This window comes from Macaca mulatta, chromosome 20 (assembly GCF_049350105.2).
Source record: "Macaca mulatta isolate MMU2019108-1 chromosome 20, T2T-MMU8v2.0, whole genome shotgun sequence".
Lineage (NCBI taxonomy): Eukaryota > Metazoa > Chordata > Mammalia > Primates > Cercopithecidae > Macaca > Macaca mulatta.
Genome location: NC_133425.1, coordinates 22,750,990 through 22,778,630, shown reverse-complemented (window position 1 = coordinate 22,778,630; position 27,641 = coordinate 22,750,990). Strand labels below are relative to the sequence as shown.

At 43.0% G+C, this 27,641-nt stretch overlaps 1 long non-coding RNA gene across 1 annotated transcript in view; it reads left to right on the top strand.

The window, feature by feature from the left end:
• Positions 1–26,350, top strand: part of LOC144338118 (uncharacterized) — a 101,204-nt gene extending 74,854 nt beyond the window's left edge. Inside the window, exons 4-6 of the long non-coding RNA XR_013411947.1 lie at positions 17,651–17,758; positions 21,542–21,917; positions 24,725–26,350. This is a non-coding gene — a long non-coding RNA (uncharacterized LOC144338118). The remainder of the gene's footprint in view (positions 1–17,650; positions 17,759–21,541; positions 21,918–24,724) is intronic.
• Positions 26,351–27,641: the final 1,291 nt, after the last annotated feature.

Sequence of the window (27,641 nt, the reverse complement as noted above, 5' to 3'; positions counted from 1 at the left end):
TTAAGTGAACTGCCTGTTCTGGCCACAAGAATCTTGACTGTATTTGTTTGTAGGATCCACCTATAATTCCTGGAGAGACTTTTTTTCTTACCCACACAGTTTCATATCAGGTGTGTATCTATTCTTCTGATTATAGGGAAAGATCATCATTATCATCACAAAAATTCAAATATTTGGAGAGCTCTGCACCGTGGAAAAGGAATGTCTTCTATTCAAGAGAGAGGACTAGATGCCTTTTGTCTATGTTTCTTTTTTTTTTTTTTTTTTTGAGACGGAGTCTCGCTCTGTCGCCCAGGCTGGAGTGCAGTGGCCGGATCTCAGTTCACTGCAAGCTCCGCCTCCCGGGTTTACGCCATTCTCCTGCCTCAGCCTCCCGAGTAGCTGGGACTACAGGCGCCCGCCACCTCGCCCGGCTAGTTTCTTTGTATTTTTAGTAGAGACGGGGTTTCACCGTGTTAGCCAGGATGGTCTCGATCTCCTGACCTTGTGATCCGCCTGTCTCGGCCTCCCAAAGTGCTGGGATTACAGGCTTGAGCCACCGCGCCCGGCCTGTCTATGTTTCAAATAACTTTTATTTTCTCAGATAGAGCCTTACTTGATAGTATTATTTCATTCCATGCTAATATAGTATTTTATTTTAATTGTATATATTTTTAAGACAGAGTCTGATTCTGTCACCCAGACTGGAGTGCAGTGGCATGATCTTGGCTCTGCAAGATCTGCCTCCCACCATCCTCCCACCTCAGCCTTCCAAGTAGCTGGGACTACAGGCGTGAGCCACAACACCCAGCCAATTTTTGCATTTTTGTTTTTAGAGGCAGGGTTTCACCATGTTGCCCAGGTTGGTCTCGAACTCCTGGGCTCAAGCGATCTGCCTGCCTCAGCTTCCCAAAGTGCTGGGATTACAGGTGTGAGCCATCATGCCTGGCCAGGCTTATATAGTATTTTTATTTATTTATTTATTTATTATTATTGTTATTATTATTATTATTTAAGTGGGAGTCTCACTCTGTTGCCTAGTCTAGAGTGCAGTGGTACGATCTTGGCTCACTGCAACCTTCGCCTCCTGGGTTCAAGCAATTCTCCTGCCTCAGCCTCCCGAGTAGCTGGGATTACAGGCACGCACCATCATGCCCAGCTAATTTTTGTATTTTTACTAGAGATGGGGTTTCACCATGTTGGCCAGGCTGGTCTTGAACCCCTGACCTCAGGCGATCCGCCCACCTTGGCCTCCCAAAGTACTGGGATTACAGGTATGAACCACCACACCTGGCCTTATATAGTATTTTAAAAGCAATTGTAATAGGTTATTGTTTTATCCTTTTTTTTTTTTTTTAATTTGGCCAGGCACGGTGGGTCCCGCCTGTAATCCCAGCACTTTGGGAGGCTGAGGCAGGTGGATCACTTGAGGTCAAAAGTTCGAGACCAGCCTGGCCAACATGGTGAAACCCCATCTCTACTAAAAACAAAAACACAAAAACTAGCCAGGTGTGGTGGCGTGCACCTATAATCCCTGTTACTCGGGAGGCTGAGGTAGGAGAATCGCTTGAACTGGGGAGGTGGAGGTTGCAATCACGCCACTGCACTCCAGCCTGAGGGACAGAGTGAGACTTAGTCTCAAAAAAAAAAATCAACTTTTATTTTAGATTTAGGGGATACACGTGCAGGTTTGTTACATGGGTATGTGGCTTGATGCCGAGCCTTGGGTATGATTGAACCCATTGCCCACGTAGTGAGCATAGTACCCAATAGGTAGTTTTTCAACCCCTTGCCCCACTCCCTCTCTTCCCACTCTTAGAGTTTCTAGTGTCTGTTGTTCCTATCAACAGTGGATTTGATAAAGAAAATGTGGTACATACTCACCATGGAATACTACACAGCCACAGCCATAAAAAAGAATAAAATCATGTCCTTTGCAGTAACAGGGATGCATCTAGAGGCCATTGTCCTGAGGGAATTAATGCAGAAACAGAAAACCAAATACTGCACGTTCTCACTTATAAGTGGGAGCTAAGTATTGGTACACATGGAAATTTTCTTGAATGCAGCTGGGCTCTCCCTTACCCTGTGGAAACCTGATGGGAAGTAGAAAATCTGAGGTTGGTTTCGGGCTTGTGGCCCCCAGGAATAATTACCTGCAGGAATTGTGTCAGCCAACGTCTACCCTGCATTTCTGTTTTCTCCCAAGCCTTCAGTTAAATTTGACTCAATACCTTCATTATGCTTCCAAAGGGGGTTAAAGTGAAGTTTAAGTCTGTGTCTGTAATTGGAATGGTGTGGGGACCACAGAGCCGACGACTCAAGGTGAACTGAAAAGTGCTGAGCAGCCACAGTTCAGGGCAAGGCTGGGGGCACTGGCAGGTGACGTGGGAATGGAACGTCTAAGCATTCCTTGGAGAGTCACATATGTTACAGGGCAGACTGTACTTTCTACTCTCTGGGAAAACTGGGGATTGTAGTCATTACAGCTTGAACATTTAAAAAAATGCAGCTTTATTTGGTAGACATGGTCTGGTGATGTCTGGAAAGCCCCTCATCTCATATATTATACATTTTCTTTTTTTCTTTTTTTTTTTTTTTTGAGACGGAGTCTCGCTCTGTCACCCAGGCTGGAGTGCAGTGGCGCGATCTCGGCTCACTTCTTTTTTTTTTTTTGAGACGGAGTCTCGCTCTGTCACCCAGGCTGGAGTGCAGTGGCCGGATCTCAGCTCACTGCAAGCTCCGCCTCCCGGGTTTACGCCATTCTCCTGCCTCAGCCTCCCGAGTAGCTGGGACTACAGGCGCCCGCCACCTCGCCCGGCTAAGTTTTTGTACTTTTAGTAGAGACGGGGTTTCACTGTGTTAGCCAGGATGGTCTCGATCTCCTGACCTCGTGATCCGCCCGTCTCGGCCTCCCAAAGTGCTGGGATTACAGGCTTGAGCCACCGCGCCCGGCCAATATATTATACATTTTCATAGCGAATGCGAGGAGCCCTCCACAAAGGTTTTATCCATTTATAAAAACACCAACAGCTAACCAGAGAGACTGTTCCTCTTTATCCTCTCAAATACTGTGCATTACCAAATTTTATTCTTTGCCAATCCAATAGGTGAAATTTAATGAAAAAATTATTGTTTGTTCCAACTGGCATGTATTTAATCATTAGTTAAGTTTTAGCATCTCTTATATATAAAGTTTGAGCATCCCATATATAGTATATAATATGTATTGTATATATTATATACAATATGTATTATATATGTTATATATTACATATATAATATATGTATTACATATACAATATATAATAATGTATTAATATATTATAATTAATATATGATCTTGGCTCTGCAAGATCTGCCTCCCACTATCCTCCCACCTCAGCCTTCCAAGTAGCTAGGACTACAGCCGTGAGCTACAACACCCAGCCAATTTTTGTAGTTTTTTGTAGAGGCGGGGTTTCACCACGTTGCACAGGTTGGTCTCAAACTCCTGGACTCGAGTGATCTGCCTGCCTCAGCTTCCCAAAGTGCTGGGATTACAGGTGTGAGCCATCATTATAATATAGTCCCCAGTGTTTATCGTTCCTATCAAGTTTATCAAGATATTAGTTTATCGTTCCTATCCTATTGTTCCTAGTATAAATATATAACTGTATGTTATTAATATAATAATAAAATTAACATATTATATTATTAATATAATGATATAATTAATATATTATAATTAGTGTATAATATAGTATATAATAATGTATTACATATAGTATATAATATGCATTACACATTATATATAATATGTATTGCACATATACTATATATAATATGTAGTACATATATTATATATAATATCACATATATTATAGATAATATGCATTACATATATTATATATAATATGTATCTTTTATATATAATGTATATATTTTGGAGACGGGGTCTCACACTGTTGGCCAGGCTGGAAGGCAGTGGCATAATCACAGCTCACTGCAGCCTCAAACTCCTGGGTTCAAGAGATCCTCTCACCTCAGACTCCTGAGTAACTAGGACTGCAGATATTAGGAACCATGCACAGCTAATTTTGTTTTTGTTTGTTTGTTTTTGTAAAGACAGGTTCTCACTATGTTGCCCAGGCTGATCTCGAACTCCTGTGCTGAAGTGATCCTCCCACCTTGGCCTCCCAAAGTGCTAAGATTACAGGTGTGAGCCACCACACCCAGCCTTTTAGTATATTTTTTAGTCATTTTTATTTCTTCTGGAGTTGACTGGTCATGGCCTTGACAGTTTTGGTCCCCATTTGTTTGTACTTTTCTCATTGACTTGTAAGAGCTCCTGATATATAAACAATATCATCTATTTTGCTTGACATATTCTGCAGGTGGTATTCCCAGTGGAATATAATTAATGATCATGAGAGTGTTTCTTTCAGTTTTTATAACATTTACTGCACTTTATTTTTTTAGCTGTAGTTTTAAGTCCTAACCTTCATTCTCTTTAGACCTAGTTCTGGGCTTACTGGGGCATAGCACTCACTGCTAGACCTGTCACATTAGATATTCTACGCATTTGATCTTTATTTTGGTTCATTTTCCAACTGGCTGCATTACATCTTCAGGTAAATTTTTCCAGATGAGTGATAATGTTCTGATACTTGAATTCTACATTTGAGAATGTTTTTTCAGTTCTCTTTACATGTGAACAATATTCTAACTGTATATATAATTCAGCAATCTATTGATATTGCTCTTACATTCCAGATGGATGTAACAGTAGGGGGATGAGGAATAGAGAGAGTGAACTGTGTGAATCAGAAATGAATGGAAGATATGACCAGGCGTGGTGGCTCACGCCTGTAATGCCAGCACATTGGGAAGCTGAAACAGGTGGATCACTTGAGGTCAGGAGTTCGAGACCAACCTGGCTAACATGGTGAAACCCTGTCTCTACTGAAAACAGAAAAAGTAGCCAGGTGTGGTGGTTCCTATAATCCCACCTACTTGGGAGGCTGAGGTGGAAGGATCGCTTGAACCTGGGAGGTGGAGGTTGCAGTGAGTGGAGACTACGTCACTGCACTCCAGCCCAGGCAACAAAGTGAGACTCCAACCCAAAACTAAACAGATAAATAAAAAATAAGAAGATTAAGAAAATCAATGGAAGACAGAGTTGGAGACAGAGGCTGTGGACAGGTTTTGGAGGCCCTTGAAAGTCAGCACAGAGGGCACTGAAGGCCTCTGGTCACAGGGAGGACATACACACAGACAGGTTTTGGGAAGGTTAGTCTGGCAAAGGTAATGCCAAGATTTAGGGGAGAGATAAGGGACTTATCAATTAGGAATAAACTTGGCTACAAGATATAGAAAGCTGTAAATAAGGATTCACTTATACCGCATAATAAGAAGTAAAAAAAATAGCAGGCACTAGTTGGTGTAGCTGCTCATGGCTGTTGGGGCTGATGTCATTGTGCTGCCCTTGACCTTTTCCTGATGGTAACAAGATGGCTGCTGCAGCTCCATACATCTCATTTGCTTTCAAAGCACATGGTGGAGGGAAGGGGAAGAATGGCCACAGCTCACTCATTTTATTAGGAGAGCAAAAATTCCCGAAAACTCCTGCACACACAGCAGGCTTCTGTTTATGTTTTATTCACCAGAACTGTGTCATATAGCCATTGTATATCTATAAGGGAGGCTAGGAAGGCAAGTTATTTAGCCAAGCACATTCCAAAGGAAAAATGAGGAATGGATATTTACAGATAACTTAAAGTATCTTCTTGGACACAAAGAGCAGCAGAACCAGCACCACCAAATGAGAACAAAATAAACAAAAAGCAAGATAAACTGGACTGTGTTAAAACCAAGAATATCCATCTGTTCACCAAATAACATCATAAAGAGAATTAAAGAGGCCAGGCATGGTGGCTCATGCCTATAATCTCAGCACTTTGGGAGGCCAAGGTAGGAGAATTGCTTGAGCCCAGGAGTTTGGGACCAGCCTAGGCAACATGGTGAAACCCCATCTCTACAAAAATTACAAAAATTAGCCTGGCGTGGTGGTGTGCACCTGTAGTCCCAGCTACTCAGGAGGTAGAGTTGGGAAGATTGCTTGAGACTTGGGGGCAGAGGTTGCAGTGAGCCGTGATCATGCCACTGCACTCCAACCTGGGTGACAAAGGGAGACCCTGTCCTCTCCCCCCCAAAAAAAAATAAAATAAAAGGGCAAATAGATAGGGGGAAGAAGCATGTTGGCAAAGGAAATGTATCCAAAATATACATAGATCCACAAATCAATAAATAAAAGAGCCAATGGAAGAACACAATAGAAAAACAGGCAAATTGCGTGCACGCACGCACGCGCACACACACACACACACACACAGTCATTTCACAAAAGAGAGTATCCAAATGATCTCTAGACATTTGAAAATGTACTCATTAGTCTTCAGGGAAATCCATAAAAAACACAAAAATTACCATCATTCATCTACCAGTATGGCTAAAATGAAAGATGGAAATGACCAAGTGTTGATAAGGCTGTGAAGCAACTAGAACTCTCAGACTCTGCTGGTAGGAGTTAAAAGGGGTACAGTCACTTTAGAAAACTGGTAGTATCTACTAAAGCTGAACTTACGCATACTCTATGACGTAGCAGTTCCACTTCCAGCAGAAATAGCCAGCAACAGGAAAAAAATGCGTATGAATATACATTTGTGTTTATTGATGTATTCAACAAAAGACATGTGCTGGAATCTTCACAGCTGCACTATTTGTAATAACCAAAACTGAAAGCTATTATATTACAGGAGAATGGGTAAATAAATTGTGATACATTCATACATGGGAATACACATACTAGTGAGAATGAACACCATACAAGCAAATGCAACAACATGTATAAATCTTAAACTTACTGTTGAGCAAAAGAAGCTGTATATATATTCTGTATGCTTCCATGTATATAAAATACAGCAACAGGAGAAACCAATCAATCTGCTAAAAGTCAGGATAGTGGTGATCCTTGGTGAGGGTCAGGCAGGGAAGGAAGGTGGGTGTCAGTGACCAGAAAGAGGATGTGAGGCTGACTTCTGGGGGGTTGCTTGTGATATTCTCTTTCTTGATCTGGGAGTTGGTTAAACAGTTGTGTTCAGTCCGTCACAATTCATTATGCTGTACATTTAATTTTTTACAAAAAAAAATTTTTTTTGAGACAGGATCTTACTTTGTCACCCAGGCTGGAGTGCAGTGGTGCAATCATGGCTCACTACAGCCTTCGCCTTCCCCAGGATCAGGTGAACCTCCCGCCTCAGCCTGCTGAGTAGCTGGGACTACAGATGCATGCCACTGTGCCCACCTAATTTTTGTATTTTTTGTAGAGACAAAGTTCCACTATGTTGCCCAGGCTGGGTCCCGAACTACTAGACTCAAGTAATCTGCCTGCCTTGGCCTCCCAAAGTGCTAGGATTACAGGTGTGAGCCACCATGCCTGGCCTATGCTGTACATTTATAATAAGCACTCTTTGGCATGTATATTATACTTGAATAAAGAAAAATGAGATTTTTAATTTAAATTTATATGTATATACACACACATACATTACACATTATATATATACACACACACACACTATATATATATATATACACTATATATATATATATACACTTTTTTTTTTCTTTTGGTAGAGATGGGGGTGCTTGCTATGTTGCCAAGGCTGGTCCTGGACTCCTGGTCACAAACGATTCTCCCGCATTGACCTCCCAGAGAGCTGGATTACAGGCGTGGGCCCTGGTGCCTGGCCAAAAAATAAGATTTTTTTAAAAAGTGGCTGCCATGCCAGGTGTGGGATTACGAAAGAGGTCCTCTTCATCACCTTTTCCCCTAACTATGAAAGGCTGTGCCCGTTGCACCTGTACTCTTCAAGTACATGGTTCTGATGTAGGGATACAGCAAGGCCTCCTGCCTCCGCCCCAACTCACCAAATTGTTCCTAGTTCAACTGGAAGAGCAGAAGTACAGGACAGTTTCGCAATAACCATTAAGTATCACAGGGGTCCCACAGTCAAATGCCGAGAGGTGCCAGGCAGGTTACATGAGTGGGTGAGATGGTCACACATCCCAGTAAGAAGTGGTGGGACAGTGATCAGTTGCCTTTGAAGAGGGCAGTCGGTGTGTGTGGTTCCAGCTGATTAATACCCTGCTAGAATTCAGGCCAGTGAAGTCACAGTTTCTGAATTTTTAGAAAAGAAGCCGGAAATCCAAATTGCTCTATGAAGCCTTTCAGTTTTCAAATTTTGGCAATTCATTGGAGTGAAATGAGCCAATCAAAACATGCCCTTGGGCCAGATTTGGCCAACAGGTTTGCAACCTCTGGTTTAATGATTGAATGAGTCATTCTAGAAGCACTGTCTGCCTGAGCTGCAAGAAAAAAACAATAGCTACTCTTTGTTGGGCACTTACTGAGCCCTTTACCTAATGTATTTCCTCGGTTCTAAGATGCCATCCATACCATTTATGTAACAACAGCTTTCCAGGAAAAGAAGATAAAAAATAAAAGGAAAAGAAAATAAACTACCATATTCAATGTACTCATCTATTAAAAGACGCCGACTTCAGAAACATTAACATGTAAAATAAACAAAAACAAATGTATGCCTTAGAAGTAAAGTAAATATGGGACACTTTCTCATTCAGTTCTTACAAAAATGTTATGTGGTAAGTGTGGTTGTTAGACCCATTTTAAAGTGTGAGGGTTGGTGAGGTTAACTAACTATCCCAAGGGTACGTGTCCAGCAAGCAGCTGAGCTGGGATGTAAACACGGATCTGCTGCACACCCAGCTTCGCACTCTTTTTTTTTCTTTTTTTTTTCTGAGATGTCGCTCTATTATCCAGGCTGGAGTGCAGTAGTGTGATCTCAGCTCACTGCAACCTCCGCCTCCCCGGTTCAAGCAATTCTCCCTGCCTCAGCCTCCTGAGTAGCTGGGATTACAGATGTGTACCATCAAACCCGGCTAATTTTTGTGTTTTTAGTAGAGACAGGGTTTCGCCATGTTGGCCAGGCAGGTCTCGAACTCCTGACCTCAAGTGATCTGCCCACCTCGGCCTCCCAAGTGCTGGGGTTACAGGCGTGAGCCACCATGCCTGGCCCCAACTTCACACTCCTAATCATTGCAATCCATTACTCCCTAAAATGTGGAATGAATATTGTGGGAAGCAAAGCTTGTAGGTTTTGGTGAGCATTATATAGCAGACTAAGCAGCTGTAATAAATGGACCCAGACATGTAGTGGTACAAATGAAATAAAAATGCATCTCTTGCTCATTTAATAATCTTTGATGGCTGTTCAGGGGTAGAGGCAGTTCTCTTCCATGCAGTCCTTCAGGGTGGTAGGTTACTCTGCCATCTTCAGTGTGGCTTTCAGTGTGTCACTAGCTCAGTGAACTGGAAGAGGAAAGGGCATGGAGGGGTGTGTTAGCCCGTCTTTGTTGCTATAAAGGAATTCCTGAAGCTGGGTAACTTATAAAGACAAGAGGTTCATTTGGCTCACAGTTCTTTAGGCTCTGCAAGAAGCATGACACTGGTATGTGCTTCTAATGAGGGCTTCGGGAAGTTTCCAATCATGGCTGAAGGCCTAGGAGGAGCAGGTATGTCACATGGTAAAGAGGGAGCAAGAGAGTGAGGGAGGAGGCACCCGGTGCTTTTAAATAACCAGATCTCAAGTGAATTCATAGAGCGAGAACTCACTCATTACCATGAGGGCAGCACCAAGCCATTCATGAAGGATGCGCTCCCATTACCCAAATAACTCCCAGCAGGCCCACCTCCAACACTGGAGGTCACATTTCAGCATGCGATTTGGAGGGGACAAAACATCGAAACCATATCAAGGAGGCACCTGCTGTCTCAAAGCCCTAGTTTGGAAGTGGCATCTACTCACATGCTATTCAGAACCACCCACGCCATACTAAACCACAAGGATAGTGGGCTAGAAAATGAGTTTCTAATCACTGCCAGCCCCCCATAACCACTCTATTACTATGGAAGATGGAAGATGAGAATGAATTTTGGTGAAAAACTACTGGTCTCTTTCACTAAGTGGCTTAGAGGCATTGAACAATGTTGAGTCACAGAAAATCTCAATTTGATATTAAAGAAGGTCTTTCTTTTTTTTTTTGTTTTGTTTTGTTTTGTTTTGTTTTGTTTTGTTTTGAGACAGCATCTCACTTTGTCACCCAGGCTGGTGATCCCAGGTCACTGCAACCTTGACCTCCCAGGTTCAGGCGATCCTTCTGGCTCAGCCCCCCAAAGTAGCTGGGACTTGAGGTGCTTGCCACCACGTATTTTTTTTAGACATGGGGTTTTACCATGTTGCCCAGGCTGGTCTCGGAGTCCTGAGCTCAAGTGATCCACCCACCTCAGCCTCTCAAAGTGCTGGGGTAACAGGCATGAGCCATTGCGCCTAGTCTAAAGAAGGTCTTTAATGCTTTTCTACTTTTGCTAGCTTTTTTTTTTTTTTTTTTTTTTTTTTTTTTTTTTTTTTTTGAGCTGGAGTTTCACTCTTGTTGCCCAGGCTGGAGTGCAATGGCACTATCTTGGCTCCCTAAAACCTCCGCCTCCCAAGTTCAAGCAATTCTTGTGCTTCAACCTTCCAAGTAGCTGGGATTACAGGCAAACACCACCACGTCTGGCTAATTTTGTATTTTAAAGTAGCAATGGGGTTTCACCACGTTGGTCAGGCTGGTCTCGAACTCCTGACCTCAGGTGATCCGCATGCCTCGGCCTCCCAAAGTGCTGGGATTACAGGCGTGAGCCACTGTGCACAGCCTTTTTTTTTTTTTTCAAGCGAAAACAACAGAGGATGGTGTTTAATAGGACTAACTATTATTGATGCTGGTTAGGACTATAGCTTTCCCTTTACCATTAATGTGTTTAAATGGAAAATAAGTCAGTAGATGTTTTTAATGTTAAATAATTATGCAGTGGCATGAGGATATGATACACAGTTATGAGGGTGCTTTGCAAATGACCGATCTCTGGTAAATAGTGCCCCATGCTGCAGACACCAGGAAGGGTTCCTGAAGCTGGGGGAAGAGTCCCAGGATGGTGGGATGGCCAAGTAGGTTGCTAACATGGTGTGGCTCAGGCTGAGAACAGAGGGGTCCTGCTTGAGGCCTGGGCTGGTCTCAGAGCCCAGCTCCGAGGGAAATCCAAGGCCAGGTGCTATTTCTGTGTTCCCTCTGGCCAGTCTTCAGGGCATGAGCAGGGGCATGTAGTCCTAGCCCATGCCCAAAGTGGAGGCTGGGAAGTTTGCTGATGTCTCCTCTCTCTACTTTCCTCTTTGCCCCACTGGGATGCTCTCCAGAAGGCTGAAATATTGGGTGCTTTTTCTGGAAGACTGTACCCTGGCTAAGGTCCCAGCCGGCTGGTGGCTGCCCCTTGTCATTTGCTGCCACACTTCCTAAGGGCAAGGGAGAGGGTGGAGCTGGGCCTCCATCCTGGAACAACTGGGTAAGTCCGGACGGTGGTCTGGAGCCCATATTCTTTCTGAAAATGGTTAGCCAACTGAGGTGTTTCCAGGTATTCCACCAGGCCAGTGACAAGGAACCCAATTTGCCCAAGGGATGGAGGATCATGGGAGATTACTTGGGAGATGAAGAGATGAAGAACCCTGGAGTATCCAATGAGCTTTGCATCCATGACTGCATAGGGTTCTGGACGGCCAGATAGTGTGGGGATATTCACTAGTTATCAGGGAAATGCAAATTAGAACAGCGAGATGCTTTTCACTCTTTGGCGTGGCAACAAGTTTGAGAGTCTGAAAATATCAGTGCTTTTAGGGATGTGGGGGGAATGCTACTCTCAAATACACCTAGTGGGAACTTTCTTGGGATATTTACTTTGGAGAACAAGTTAGCACTACCCCGAAAAACCTTGATATGTTGCCCAAAAAGCTCTTATTCACATGCACAACTCTGTTCGTTGTGGCACAGTTCGTAATTTAAAAAACCCAGGAGACCACCTAGAAGTCCAACAATAAGGGAATAGATAAATAAAATGTGGCTGTGGCCATTAGAATAAATAACCCAATCTACACATATCAATATGAGAAAGCCAAGCAACACAATATCGAGTGAAAAAAGCATGATGCAAAATTATATGTGTATTAATTATCTATTGCCATATAACAAAGTATCCCAACACTTAGTGACTTTAAGCAAAAAGACACATTTATTATCTTCATTGTTTTTGTGATTAATGAATTCAAATGTAGCTTAGTTGGGAGGTTCTGATTGGGGTTTTCTCATGAAGTTGCCATGAAGATGTCAGCTGGGGCTACTGTCATCTGAAGACTTGACTGGGGCTGGAGGATCCATTTCTCAGTTGCCTTATACAGAAGACTGTCAAGTTGATGCTGATTATTTGTGGGAGGCCTGAGTTCCTCTTCATGTGGGCCTCCTCCAAAGAGCTACTTGCATATCCTCATGACATAGCAGCTGACTACCCCCAGAGTAAGCAGTCTGACAGAGTGAAAGGTGAAAGTGGCAATGTTTTTTATGACCTAACCTTGGAAGTCATACACCATCAATTCTACCATATTCTATTCATTAAGAATAAGTCACTAAGTTTGGTCCACATTTAAGGGAAGAGGAACTAGACTCCTCCTTTGAAAGAAAAGAATGTCAAAGAATTTGTGGACATAATTTAAAGCTTGCATATGTATGGTTTGATACTATGTATGTAGTTAAAAATGGTATACACACATGCCTGGCTAATCAGCGCTCTTCACCAATCTAGCTATGGTGATTACTTTAGGAATGGATTCAGCATTTGGGTACTGGAGATTCTTTGTTGGGGATACCAAGCTTTCAGAATATGAGTCTTGGGCTGCATAGGGTCATCTTGTTCACTGAAATTAAGAGAGACTTTCTGAAGCACTGAGAGAGAGAGATAGCCCTTACAAGATCATTTGACCCCCTGGATTAAGGCATGCCTAAAGGCTGATCCATCTTTCTTTGAAATTTTTAGTTATATAGTACAAAAATTTACCCTTTTAGCATATAATGGTTTGGATTGGATTGCTGTCTCTTGTCACTACAGCACTTTTGATGAATACAATAGTTATGGCGTTGGTGTTGGAGTTTAGGTCAAGGCCAAGGCTGAGGTTAGGTCTGAGGTATGGGAGAGATTTGCAAGGAGAATTATCACTTAGGTTTTGTTTGTTTATTTGGAGACAGGGTCTCATTCTGTCACCCAGGCTGAAGTGCAGTGGTGCAATCATAGCTCACTGCAGCCTCAAACTCTTGGCCTCAAGTCATCCTCTGCCTTAGCCTTCCAAGTAGCTGGTACTACGGGTGCATGCCATTATGCCTGGCTAGTTAGAAAAAAAATTTTTAGGCCAGGTGCAGTCATTCACGCCTGTAATCTCAGCACTTTGGGAAGCCAAGGTAGGAGGATTGCTTGAGGCCAGGAGTTTGTGATCAGCCTGGGCAACACTGTGAGACCTTGTCTCTAGAAAAAAACAAAAACAACCATCACAACAAAAAATTTTTTTAGAGATGGGGTCTCCCTATGTTGCCCAGGCTGGTCTCAAACTCCTGGTCTCAAATGATCCTTCTGACTCAGCTTCCTAAAGTGCTGAGATTATAAGCATAAGCCACTGCACTTGGTCAACACTTAGTTTTGACTTTGGCTTTTTTGGTTCTCACTTGGAAATCTCTCATGAAGGTATTACTGCCTCTCCACTCCTACTGTCACTGATCTAGTTCAGACCCTCATAAACTCTTGCTTGGATCATTGCAGTAGTCTTCTAACTGATCCTCTGCTGTCACTGTCTTCCTTCATCTCTTAAGTGCCACACTGCTCATAGATTGTGGGTTTGAAACCAATATTGTCATATTGCTCCAATGCTCAAAAACCTTCAATGACACCAACTGTCTGGAGAATCAGACTCAAATGCATTAGTCTGACATTCAAGTTGCTCATTATTTGGCCTTCAGTTCCTTTCCCAGCACCATGTCCCAGTGCACGTCACCACACACATGCACATGCACACACACACGCACACACACACGCACACCACATTTCATTTCCCACTTAGACTGAGGTTTCAGGGGTTAGGCATAGCATTGGATTTAGGGTTGAGTCTAAGTCTGGGTTTGTGCTAATAGCCTTCAGGATGATCCTCAGTGATTCCTGCCTCCTGGTATTTATGACGTTGTATAATCCTCTCCTCCAATGAATAGGGCCAATCTGTGTAACCAATAGGACATTGTGGAAATGTTGGACTGTGTGTGATAGTTCATTTTATTGATAACCTTGACTCGACCATGGGGTGCCCAGAAATTTGGCTAGACATTATTTCTGGGTGTGTCTGGGAGGATGTTTCCCAATGAGATGAGCATTTGAATTGATGGACTCACTATAGCAGATTTCTCACTGCCCCACCACTGTGGATGGGCATCATCTAATCCATTGAAGGCCTGAATAGAACAAAAAGGTGGAGGAGGGGAAAATGTAATCTCTCTGCCTGACTGTTTGAGCTGGAACATTGGTCTTCTCCTGCCTTTGGATTGGGACTTAGGCGATTAGTGCTCCTGGTTCTCAGGCCTTCAGACTTGGACTGGAACTTAAACTATTGGTTCTTCTGGAACTCAAACTGGAACTACACCACTAGCTTTCCTGGGTCTCCAGTTTGCAGACACATGTCATAAAACTTCTTAGCCTCCAAAATCATGTGAGCCAATTCTTTACAATAAATCTCTAATGCTCCTGTTCTATTCTTTTAGGGGACCAATTATATGCACATCCATCCCTTGACTCTCTTCTCCAATCTGCTAATCTTTTTTATTTCTCATTCATTCTCTGAGTTTTAGAAATTTTTTTTTCTTTTCTTCTTCTTTATTTTTTGTTTTTTAGAGATAGGATCTCACTCTGTCACCCAGGCTGGAGTGCGGTGGTGTGATCATAGCTCACTGCAGCCTTGGGCTCTTGGTCTCCAGCAATCCTCCTGCCTCAGCCTCTTGTGTAGCTAGAACTACAGGCATGCACCACCATGTTCAGTTAATTTATATATTTTAAATTTTTGTAAAGACAGAGTCTTACTATGTTGTCCAGACTAGTCTCAAACTCCTGCTCTCAAGTGATCCTCCCACTTTAGCCTTCCAAACTGCTAGGATTACAGGCATGAGCTACTGATTGAGGCATAGAATAATTTTTCAATCATTTCTTCAGACTCACTGACCTAATTTCATGCAACATCCAATCTTCTGTTAGGCACCTCTGTTGCCCTTTTAGACTCCATAGATACATTTTTATCTGTAGAATATTTTTATGTTCTAGGATTATTTTCTAAGAATGTTTTAGAGCCTCTAATCTTGTGAATATTACAAAGTAGCCATTTTTTTTCTTTTCAGTTTTGGCCTCTGGGCAGCAAAGGTGAGATATCCAGGGACATTTGCTCTAATTCCTCATGTCAATATCCTTTTGACCTGCTAGATCTTTATATATGTTCAGTCATTATTCTCTATTTGTTCATTTTTACAGAAGGAGATCTTTATTTGTTCAACATTGAGTGTTAAGATGGGTTAAACAGTCTGTCTACATATTTTTGGCCCAGACAAAGAGAGAAGGGGAAGGTTTCTATTTACTATACCTTTACTTTGCCTTAGTAAAGAGTCAGCAATCTGTGGCATTAGTGGGGAAGTGTCAGCCCAGGGCAGATGTGGCCGTGTATCTCTCCTTTGTGTCAGATGTCTTTCTGTGTGTCCACATTTGTTTTAGCAGTCAGATTTAACGGAAGAAATGATACCTTATTTAACAAGCCCAGCTGGCCTTATCAGGGAGCTGTGCTTGGGAGTGAACCTGCTTAATTGAGCACATCTCCTGGTGTGAAGAGACGTTGGTGGATACTCCAGCAGGCTTAAGCTTTGCTTCCTTATAAACTGCACCCATGGTCCACTGCTGTCTCCTTGAAACTGGCAGGGATCATAATGAATGTTTGGTTCCTTCTACCTCCAACTTGAATGGGCTTTTCTCTTGCTTGGAATAGACCATGGTTCGGCAGGTCTACTCTTAATCTGGTGTAAACTCAGTGTATCTTGCAGAAATTCCTAAATGTTTCTAGACTGGTCTAAAGGGCACCCTTCCCTATTTTCCATCTGTGGGGCAGAGGTTTTTTTTCTCTTTTGATAAACCTGGTTCTCCCTTTCCCTTATCCTCCTTCATTTGGGCAACCAAGTCATACCTCAGGTCTCAGCTTAAACCCTACTTTCTCCAGGAAATGGCCTTGGAAGTTTCCCCAAGTAGACACCCTATGCTGTGCTCTTAGAATTTCTCATATTCTGTCTGTCATAGAGCTCATCTTCTGGAATTCTGACTCTGTCTTCCCCTGTAGATTGTAGTCTACAGAGCAAGGACACTGCTCATTCATTCATTCATTCAAAACCTGAGCCAAGTATATGTGAGGCACAGTACTAACACTGTTTTTCTCTCTTGCCCAGTGCCTGTCACAGATTATTTAGTTAATATTCACTGGAAGGATTTATGGCCAGCTTCAGGGAATCAGGCCTGAGATGGTGGCTGGGTGAGCAGGAAGAATGCTGGAACACCAGTGGGTGGGGCTTCACCGCAGGCCCAGGGAGCAAGAGAGTCATAGGTGGAGGGAGCTAAGCCCTGCTAATCTGGGCTGGTGCCCGGGGTTGGCCTACAGTGGGAACTGCCTGACAGGGATCATTGGGCAAAGAGTGAGCCAGGGCTGGTCATTGGGCAGATCCTCTGATGTTGTGCTAAGAAATCTCAGAGAGTCAAAGGAAGACAGTGTCTGTGGCTAAGACCTCCATGGCTAGAGTTTTACACCAGTGAACCATTATTCTGGAATGCAGTGAAGTGTTTATGCCTATAAACTTTGCAGTCAGCCTGGGAGACTCAAGAAGATTACACAAAAGTTCTCAGAAGGCAGGCGTGGTGGCTCACACCTGTAATCCCAGCACTTTGGAAGACCAAGGCAGGCAGATCACTTGAGCTCAGGAGTCTGGGACTAGCCTGGGAAATATGGCAAAATCCCATCTCTGCAAGAAATACAAAAATTAGCCAGGCAAGGTGGTGTGTACCTGTGGTCCCAGCTACTCGAGAGGCTGAGGTAGGAGGATCACTTGAGCCTGGGAGGTTGAGGCTGCAGTGGGTTGTGATTGCACCACTGCACTCCAGCCTAGACAACAGAGCAAGACCCTGTTTCCAAAAACAAAAAATTCTTAGAGCCTCAGTTTCCTTTTCTTTAAAATGGAGATATGACTAGTACCTACCTCATAGGGCCATTGTGATAATAATAATAATTATTATTATTAGTTTGTGATAATAATAATAATTATTAGTTTTTGAGACAGAGTCTTGCTCTGTTGCATATTGTGCTAATTAAATGAGATTATATGTGTAGCATGTGAGCCTGCTGTTTGGCTTAGAGTAAAAGTTTAATAGATGGGAATTATTATTATCCTGTAGTATTGCTGGTTGATGCCGTTTGGCTGTGTCCCCACCCAAATCTCATCTTGAATTGTAGTTTCCATAATCCTCACGTGTCGTGGGAGGGACCCGGTGGGAAGTAGTTGAATCATGGGGGCAGTTATCCCCATGCTGCTGTTCTTATGATAATGAGTTCTCATGAGATCTGATGGTTTTTTAAAGGGCTTTTTCCCCTTTGGCTTGGCACTTCTTGCTGCCACCCTGTGATTGCTTCCCCGTCCACCATGAATGATTGTAAGTTTCCCGAAGCCTCCTCAGCTATGCTGAACTGTGAGTCAAATAAACCTCTTTCCTTTATAAATTACCCAGTCTTGGTTATGTCTTTATTAGCAGTGTGAGAACAGACTAATACCCTGGAATTATTTGCAGTGCATCTAAAGGGTATGAGAGGAGCAAAGTTTTGCTTCCTTTTAGAGGTACAACTTCCACTATCTCTTAGAACTCCTGGTTGTGCCAGCCCCTTGTGAAAGTCCCCTTCCTGGGCCAGCACCTACCCAGACTTCTTTTTTTTTTTTTTTTTTTTTTTGAGATGAAGGCTCACTTTGTCGCCTAGCCTAGAGTGCAGTGGCATAATCTCGGCTCACTGCAACTTCCACCTCCTAGGTTCAAGCAATTATCCTGCCTCAGCCTCCCAAGTAGCTGGGATTACAGATGCCCGCCACCACGTCCAGCTAATTTTTGTGTTTTTAATAGAGACAGGATTTCACCATGTTGGCCAGGCTGGTCTCAAACTCCTGACCTCAAGTGATCATCCGCCTCACCTCCCAAAGTGCTGGGATTACAGGCGTGAGCCACCATGCCCAGCCGACCTACCCAGACTTCTCCTGGACTGGGTTGCAGCACAGAACAACTGGGTTTCCCCTAACATGCTACATCTCTATAGATGAGGCCTAAAGCTGCCGTCACCCATGTGAGAAGGCCAAGAATCGCAGCACTAGCCAGTCTTACCTAATCACAGTGAAACATCCTAAGATAAAACGAGCTACCCAGATATCATCAAAAAGCTACATTTAGCTATACAAAAGTTATACTGGGACCAAGTGGAGAGGAATGTAGACCAGAGAAGGTTTAAAAGAGCCACTGATGGGCTCTTTGAGACTTTTGTGCCAAAATTGAGGTGTCTAAATTATGATTCTTGTCCAATCCATTGGACCAGCTGTCTTTTGAAACCTGTCCAACATTTAAGGCTTGGTGACTGGATTTGGGGTGAGGGCTGACTTTTGTGTTTTTTTTTTTTCTTTGGCTTGATGAGAGTGAGGGGGATAACTTCTAGGTTTTTTGCCTGACGAACTGGATAGATGCTGCCAGTTGACATTTTGGGAAGATGAACAGATTTGAAGGGGAAAGAAACTAGTCTAGTTTTGAACATAGAGACTTTTTAAAGGTGCTTGAGGGGTGTTGAGGTAGAAATGTCTAGAAGATAATTGAAAATGTGAATTTGGAGCTTCATATACAGTCATATAAAGATGTAGAATTAGAATTGTACATAAGGAGGGGACAATGGCAGTTGTAGGTAGGGACCAGATAGCCCAGAAGTATAAAGTAGAATGAGAAGAGGACTAAAAAGAAAAGCATGAAGAATTGTTATCTGGGGAGGGAAAACAAAAGAAGAGAATTCAGCAAAAGAAGACATGAAAGGCCAGGTGCGGTAGCTCACGCCTGTGATCCCAGCACTTTGGGAGGCCGAGGCAGGAGGATTGCTTAAGCCTAGGTGTTTAAGGCTAGCCTTGGCAACATGACGAAACCCTATCTACTAAAAATACAAAAATTAGCCGGGTGTCAAGGGACACTCCTGTGGTCCCAGCTACTTGGGAGGTTGAAGTAGGATGACAACTTGAGTCCGGGAAATTGAGGCTGCAGTGAGCCATGATGATCATATCACTGCACTCCAGGCTGGGCAACAGAGCAAGACCCTTTAAGAAAGAAAGAAAGAAAGAAAGAAAGAAAGAAAGAAAGAAAGAAAGAAAGAAAGAAAGAAAGAAAGAAAGAAAGACGGAAGGAAGGAAGGAAGGAAAGGAAGGAAGGAAGGAAGGAAGGAAGGAAGGAAGGAAGGAAAAGGAAAGGAAGAAAAGAAGGAGGAAGGAAGGGAGAGAGAAAGAGAAAGAAAGAAAAAAGAAAGAAGGAAAGAAAGAAAGAGAAAGAAAGAAAAAGAAAGAAAGAAAAGAAAGAAAAAACAGAGAGGGAAGGAGGGAGGGAATGAAGGAAAGAAGGAGGGAAATAAGGAAGAGAAAAAAATCAGAGAAGGAAGAGAAAAGCCAGAGGCTAGATGTTCTACCACCAGACATCTGAAGGATACCTTTAATTCACTGGAAAATAAATGCAATTAAATTTTAAACACACGAACCATACTAAACCTCACTCATGATGGAAGAAATACATGATCAAACAATGAAGTGGTGCCATTTTTTTTAAAGGCTTTGTTTTTCTCTCTCTCTTTTTTTAAATTTTACCCCCCAAAAGAACTACTTGAGGTTTCATTTTTTTAGAGCAGTTTTAGGTTCACAGCAAAATGGAGAGGAAAGTATTAATACAAATATTTCCCATCCGTCTCCTCCCCCATGCATAGCCTTCCCCGCTATCAGCATCCCCCACCGGAGTGGTACATTAGTTGCAGTTGATGGACCTACATTGATACATCATGATCACCCAGGTCCATAGTTTACATTAGGGTTCACTCTTGGTGTTGCGCATTCTATGGGTTTGGTCAAATGTATAATGAGAGCCTGGCATGGTGGCTCACACCTGTAATCCCAGCACTTTGGAAGGCTGAAGTAAGTGGATCACCTTAGGTCAGGAGTTCAAGACCAGCCTGACCAATATGGTGAAACCCTGTCTCTACTAAAAATACAAAAAGTAATCAGGTGTGGTGGTGTGCACCTGTAGTCCCAGCTACTTAGGAGGCTGAGACGGGAGAATTTCTTGAACCCGGGAGGCTGAGGTTGCAGTGAGCCAAGATCACACCATTGCACTCCAGCCTGGGTTTCAGAGCAGGACTCCTTCTCAAAATAAATGAATAAATAAATAAATAAATAAATAAACGTTTAATGACATGTGCCCATCATTATAGTATCATAATGGAGTAACTTCACTGCCATAAAAATTCTCTGTGGTTGGTGTATTCATCCCTTCCTCCCCACTATCGCCTGGCAACCACTGATTTTTTTCGTGTCTCCACAACGATTGGTCTTTTCATTTAGTAATATGCGTTTACGTTTCCTTGTTTCCTTTTCATGGCTTGATAGCTCATTCCTTTTTAGTGATGAATAATAGCAGTTTATTTATCCATTCGCCTACTGAAGGGCATCCTGGTTGCTTCCAAGTTTGGGCAATTATGAATAAAGTTGCTATAAATAAATATCTGTGTGCAGGTTTTTTTTGGTGGACATAAATTCTCAACTCCTTTGGGCTATTTTTTTTTTTAAAGCTATCCAATTGGCAAGAATGGCGAAGTTTAACACTGTGTTGGAGAGGATATGGGGAAATAGGTAATCTAAAATAGTGAAGACACACACTCTTTGGCTTGGTAATTCTCCTTCCAGGAATCTATTGGACAGATATATCTACACATGCATAGAGGGAGGTTTGCACAAGGATATTCTCTACAGCATTACTTGTTGTAGCAAAGGGTTGGAAAGAATTTAAATGTCTGTCAATAGTGGACTTGCCAAATAAGTTACGGTAAGGAAGGAGAACACTACTACTCCTGCTGCCTTCCTCCCCACACCTTGCCTAGTTCACAAGACAAAAGAGAAAAAGCAAAAAATTAAAAAGAAACAAAAGTAAGATAAATAGCCAGACAACCTTGGCACCACCACCCGGCCCTAGGAGTCAAAAAAAGTAATAATAATAACGTCATCCCCTGACCTAAACTACTTCTGTTATCTGTAAATTCCAGACACTGTGTGAAAAAAGCATTGTAAAACTATTTGTTCTGTTAGCTGATGCATGTAGCCCCCAGTCACGTTTCCCACGCTTGCTTGATTTATCACAACCCTTTCACGTGGACCCCTTAAAGTTGTAAGCCTTTAAAAATGCCAAGCATTTCTTTTTCAGAGAGCTTCGCTCTTAAGACGCAAGTCTGCCGACGCTCCCGGTTGAATAAAGAACCTCTTCCTTCTTTAATCCGGTGTCTGAGGAGTTTTGTCTGCGGCTAGTCCTGCTACATTTATTGGTTCCCTGACCGGGAAGCGAGGTGATTAACAGACGGTTGAGGGAGCCCCTTAGGCAGCCTATGCCTGCTCTGTAGAGCATCCCTGCGGGGGACTCTGGCCAGCTTGAGCAATGCAGAGCCTGAGAGTGCTCCTGGGTAGACATTTGACCCGGTGGAACACCTCGTCAGAGCAGTGCACAGCAGGTCCCCGTGGAGGATCAATACAGTGACTGAACACCGGGAAGGAACTGGCATATCAGTCTGGACATCTGAAACTTGGTAAGACTGGTCTTTGGAACTTTCCCACTCCATTTGAGTGGAAGCGTGGCCTGATCACCCACGGCGTGCCTGTACCAGCATTTTGGTTTTTGTTTTTGACTTGACTTGAATTAATTGCTTGATACTTTGGTTTAGTTTTGTTTTTGACTTGAATTGCTTGATAAACAGGCGTGCCTTTATTGGCAGTTTGGTTTTGGTTCTGATTTTGACTTGGCTTAAATTGCTTGACGAACAGGTGTGCCTTTAACAACTTTGGTTTTAGTTTTGATTTTGATTTAGTGTAAATTAGATGAGTGAGTGACCTTTTACCCTTTCCGTCTTATAGTGTGAATGTTGTTTTGTCTCGAGAGAAGAATAGGTCAGACACAAAGTAAGCCCACTCTGCTAGGAACTGTCAAAAAGAAAAATAAAAGAAGAAAGGAAAGTCATCAAATCATCAAAACTTACTCTATCAAAATGCATGTTACAGAACCTAAGAAAGGTTTTGCAGGAGATTATAGAGTTAAGTTAACCCTTTGGAGGTTAAGATCTCTGTGTGAATTAGAACTGCCCTCTTTTGGTGTTGGATGGCCCACCGAAGGAATTATAGACAAGGAACAATTGGCCATGTATTTAAGGTGGTGACAGGGGTCGGAGGACAGCCAGTATACCTAGATCAAGTTCCCTCATATTGACGCATGGTTAAATATAATATAGACAAAACCAGCATAAATTTAGCCCTGTTTAACAGCTTATTGCAAGAAAAGCCAAAAGTAAACGTAAGAGCAGCTTCGCCAGCAGACACAGAATTAAAAAAGGGAGTCCCAGAAACAGCAAGAGAAGCCAGTTTCGCAGGAGCTACCAGAGAGAGATAATAGAAATTCTTTCTCCATATGTCCCAGCCTACCCCGCTTTACCGAGGCCAACAGCCCCCTCAGAAACTAGATTCAGGAGCTAACACGCCCCAGGTCTCACCTCAAAGGGGAGGATGGGAGTCTCGAGAGACCAAGGAAGGAAGTCAAGATAATCAAGTGGGCCGTCTCAGATCTGGTCTTGCTGGAGCTATGCAAATGCCTCTCAGGGAGACGCGAGGGCCTGTCTATTATAATGACCAGGCCCACATCCGTGGGGGCAACAGACTTTCATCTATCAGCCCTTTTCAACCATTGATCTACGAAACTGGAAACACCCTGAACCCGCCACCTTGCTCTCGGCAGCTAGAGCCCTGTCGAGCATGACTGTGTAGAGGTGTTGGACTCAAGTTTCCTCTAGCAGACCTGACCTCCGGGACCAGCCTTGGGCATCAGTACACTAGGAGCTATACATCGATGGGAGCAGCTTCATCAACCCACAAGGAAAGAGATGTGCAGAATATGCATTGGTAACCCTGGACACTGTCGTTAAGCTGAGCTCATTGCTTTAATTCGGGCCTTAGAACTCAGTGAAGGTAAGACTGTAAACATTTACACTGACTATCGGTACGCCTGTTTAACCCTCCAAGTGCATGGAGAATTATATATAACAAAGAGCCTGTTAAACTCTAAAAAATAAAGGGAAAAAAAGACCCAGAGAATGCAACTCAGTTTCAGCGTTCGCAGAGGTACTGAGAAGCACTTCTGCAGAGGCTAAGAGTTGGTAGAAAAAAACAAGTAATATAAAAAAAATTTCAGAAATGCTTCAAGGAGCTGACAAAAGCCTAAGTCAGTTTTATAAGAGACTCTATAAAGCATCCTGGCTTTACACCCCATTTAACCCTGAGGCTGCTGAAAACCAGTATATAGTGAATACTTCATTTGTAAAGCAAGCCCAGGGTAACATCAAGCAGAAGCTGCAGGCATGAATACCACCTAGTCTACAAAAGTGGCCACCAAGGTGTATGTTAACTGTAACCAAGGCACAAAACTGGGAAAGAGCAAAAGAGAAAGAAAGACTAAGAGTAAGTGTAAAAAAAGAAAAATTAGCAATGTGAGAGGACGTGGATGTGGATGTAAATGTGAAAGAAGTCAAGTTAGGCAGGGATTCAAGAGCTGGACAAGGCTAGAGAGAGATTAATGTGTGAGATGCAAAAAGAAAGGACACTAGAAGGATAAATGTTCAAAAGGCAATAAAGGAAATCGCCAAGGCCACAAGACAAAGAGGCCATCTGCCAAGGGCTGCCGCACCTTGGAGGAACCAAATACTGATCTGATCAGACTGACAGGAGCTGAAGGATGTAAAGACTAGGGCAGACTAAGCACCTTCTCATTAGGCTCCCAGGAGCCCATGGTCACGTTAGAAGTTAAAAGCAGCAAGATTCTGCCGTATCTGGATTCCAATTTCTCACTGAAGGCTAAGCCACTAAATAGAGTTACAAAGCGGCAGGGGGCGGGGGGGTGGGGAGAAAAACTCCTCCTCTAAGAAACTTAAACAGTAAAAAGAGCCATGCCTTGTGAAAACTTGCTTATAGACCTTACAGAACTGCCCCGTGCTGGAGACTATTGGTACATGCTAGTGCTTGTTTGCTCATTTAAGATAAAATCAGGTTTTTGCCTATGGTCCTCCTCCGAGTCAGGTGCACCCCTACCAAACAAACTAGGTATTTGCCCTATAAGATTTTGTTCCGTCGGCCATCCCCAAATCATAAGTTAAATTAAAGGTGACCTCCAGAAACTAAAGGAATTAACCTTAAAAAAGCAAATGCAGGCTTTAAAAATAGCCATACAAAGTGTTCATAATTAAATAAATGAAAATGCCTATAAGCCTGACACCCCTTTAAATCTAGTGACTCTGTTTAAAGTAAAATCTAATTTTTCTAGGACCCACATAAGATGGGTTCTATACTGTTAAAGTTGCAGGTGTTGTGTCTTGGATCCACCACAGTCAGCTAACACTGGCAGCTCAGGACAAGTGGACCAGCCAGCAGGACACAGATCATCCAACCCGGCTGATCCTGAGATGAGACCAAGCTGCTGCTGAGGACGACAGCCCTGCTCTGGTCACTCCGGAGGCTGACCAGTCTATGCACGGCTGAAGCTTGAGGAGACAACAAGCCCTGTTCTAGTCACACACCGGCAGCTGACTAGTCTACACACGGCCGAAGCTTAAGGACTTGTCAAGCAAGTAAATGTAGTTAAAAATCTTAAGACTAATAGTTTTCCTGTAATACTATTTTCCTATCGTTCTGTCGCTGTATTCAACCTTTTTCCCAGGTAAGGACCTCTTTTGCCCTTGCTGGATATGAATATGCTGTACATTGTTTTGTTGTTGTTACCTCCCATAACCATGCTAGAAGAAACACCTATATAAGGTGTCCCCACTGTACACATACTACTTAGGAAACCCGGACCTGTCCAGCCCAGCAACAATTCCGAGTCTTGCAGTCATTCTTTAAACATACAAACCAGAAGTTACCAGAACCTCTTCCTTTAGCAAAAACAGAAAAAACCTATTTGCTCAGTTGGCTGAACACGTTGCTGGCAGTCTGGATGTTTCTTCATGTTATGTTTATAAAAAGGTTAAGATAGGAGACCAATGGCCTTGAGAAGCAAAAGGGTTAATGCCTCAGGATAACTTTACTTTAACTTTTTCCCCAAACAGATGCCACCAGTTCAAGCATCTGACTCTTAAAAACTTCTCTTATTAAAAAATACTGTGTTACTCGCTAGGAAAAAGGTTTTAAGACCCAGTAAAAAAACTCACCTGCTTAGGACATGACAAAGTTGATACATGTGCCTGTACAGGTTTAACACAGGTTTGATCCTAAGTCTTCATTTAGAAAATAGTTTGCAGCTGTAAAAATTTAAAACCCTCATTATAAATGTGTTACTGGTAATAGAAAGTTGCTTGCTGCTCCCCTGTGTATTACACTTGTTCCTTCAAATGATAAAAGGTTTTGTAGCTACCGTGGTTCATCAGAAAACTTCAGCGCAAGTGTATTGCATAAAACACTATCGCTCTGTCTCACAGAGACTCAGAAAGTAAAAATAAAAGTGAGAACTCCCACTAATTAGTAAAAATTCTCAAAGCGGGGGATAAGGAAGGAGACCACTACTACTCCTGCTGCCCTCCTCCCCCCACCTTGCCTAGTTCACAAGACAAAAGAGAAAAAGCAAAAAGTTAGAAAGAAACAAAAGTAAGATAAATAGCCAGACAACCTTGGCACCACCACCCGGCCCTAGGAGTCAAAAAAAGTGATAATAATAATGTGAACCGCTGACCTAAACTACTTGTGTTATCTGTAAATTCCAGACACTGTGTGAAAAAAGCATTGTAAAACTTTCTGTTCTGTTAGCTGATGCATGTAACCCCCAGTCACGTTTCCCACGCTTGCTTGATTTATCACGATCCTTTCACGTGGACCCCTTAAAGTTGTAAGCCTTTAAAAAGGCCAAGCATTTCTTTTTCAGAGAGCTCAGTTCTTAAGATGCGAGTCTGCCGATGCTCCCGGCCGAATAAAAAACCTCTTCCTTCTTTAATCTGGTGTCTGAGCAGTTTTGTCTGTGGCTCGTCCTGCTACAATGGCACATCATTTCAGTGGCTGTCATATGGGGTTGTCAAAACAAATAAGGTCAATCAATAAGAACTGATATGGAACAATACCTAAGATTTTTGTTGTTGTTGCTGTTGTTGTTGAGATAGAGTCTTACTCTGTCGCCCAGGCTGGAGTGCAGTGGTGCAATATCAGCTCATTGCAGCCTCAACCTCCCGGGTTCAAGCCATCCTCCCATTTCCACCTCCCTAGTAGCTGTGATTACAGGTGTGTGGCATCACGCCTGGCTAATATTTTTGTATTTGTAGAGATGAGGTCTTGCTATGTTTGCTGGTCTCAAATTCCTGAGCTCAAGTAATCCCTCTACCTCAGCCTTCCAAAGTGCTGAGATTATAGCCACTGCCAGGCCAATGCCTAAGACATTTGAACTGAAAAAGTCAGTAACAGGATGGAACATGGTGTACTACCATTTATGTAAAAGTAGATAAGGGTCTTACCCATTTTTTGAAGCCAGACTGCCTTGGCTTAAATCCCAGCTCCACCACTTTCTAGCTATGTAACCTGGGAAAAGTTGCCTGTGCCTCAGTTTCCTCAGCTGTCACCCTCATACGGTTATCAAGGAAAGGAAGGAGTTTACTTCTCCCTCTTGTATTTTTGAACCATGGGACTATGTTAACCTATTCTTTTCTTTTTTTTTTTTTTTTTTTGAGACAAGGTCTCTGTCACCCAGGCTGGAGCGCGGTGGCATGAAGATAGGTCACTGCAGCTTCCATCTCCTGGTCTCAAGCAATCCTCCCACCTCCTGAGTAGCTGGGACTACAGGCACCTATCATCATGCCTGGCTAATTTTTAATTTCTTGTAGAGACGGGGTTTTGCTATGTCACCCAGGCTGGTCACAAACTCCTGGGCTCAAGCAAATCCTCCTGCCTTGGCCTCCCAAAGTGCTGGGATTACAGGCGTGAGCCACAGCCCCCAGCCTACCTAATTTTTTTTAGTTGAGATGAGATTTTGCTACATTGCCCAGGCTGGTCACAAAATCTTGGCCTCAAGCAATCCTCCCACCTCAGCCTCCCAAAGTGCTGGGATTATAGGTATAAGGCACTGCACCTGGCCTACCTCTTTTAATTAAAAATTCTAATCAAAGAAGATACACAAGTAGCAAATAAACATGTGGAAAAGACGCTCAACATCATCATTAGGGAAATGCACAGTCAGGCCACAATGAGATACCACCTCATACTTATTCATGTGGCTGAAATGATAAAGGCTGACAATA